Source organism: Aptenodytes forsteri, unplaced genomic scaffold (genome assembly GCF_000699145.1).
Source record: "Aptenodytes forsteri isolate BGI_AS27 unplaced genomic scaffold, ASM69914v1 Scaffold260, whole genome shotgun sequence".
Lineage (NCBI taxonomy): Eukaryota > Metazoa > Chordata > Aves > Sphenisciformes > Spheniscidae > Aptenodytes > Aptenodytes forsteri.
Window position 1 is genome coordinate 1,064,974 of NW_008795557.1, and position 519 is coordinate 1,065,492.

Here is a 519-nt window from a genome sequence, read left to right on the forward strand (position 1 = left end):
AGCTACAGAGCAGGGACCGTACTCTGGCAAGAGGTGAAGGAACAAGCAGGGCTGGGGCAGGCTGGAAGAAGGCAGACGGGCTCTGCAATAATCTAAGGGAGAAAATCATTGCTGAAGCCCGGGGTTGAACCAGGGACCTTTAGATCTTCAGTCTAACGCTCTCCCAGCTGAGCTACTTCAGCCCTGCCGTGGCACTAATTTTCACAAAACCTGTTGGAACATAATTATCTTTCAAACCTTTACTGTTCCTACTGCCTCGGTGGACACTTGGCTCTTGTCCTGTCACTGGACACCACTGAGAAAAACCTGACTCCATCTTCTTTACACCCTCCCTTCAGATACTTATATACATTGATGAGATTGCCCTGCGCTTTCTCCTAGAATCATAGAATCATAGTATCATTAACGTTGGAAGAGACCTCTAAGATCATCGAGTCCAACCGTCGACCCGACACCACTATGTCCACTAAACCATGTCCCTAAGCACCTCATCTACTCGTCTTTTAAATACCTCCAGGG

General features: G+C 48.0%; 1 non-coding gene across 1 annotated transcript; it reads right to left on the reverse strand.

Moving 5' to 3' along the window:
* Window positions 1-109: 109 nt before the first annotated feature.
* Window positions 110-182, reverse strand: TRNAF-GAA. Its single transcript has one exon. It is a non-coding gene; the product is annotated as a tRNA-Phe (tRNA).
* Between the last annotated feature and the right edge of the window lie 337 nt (window positions 183-519).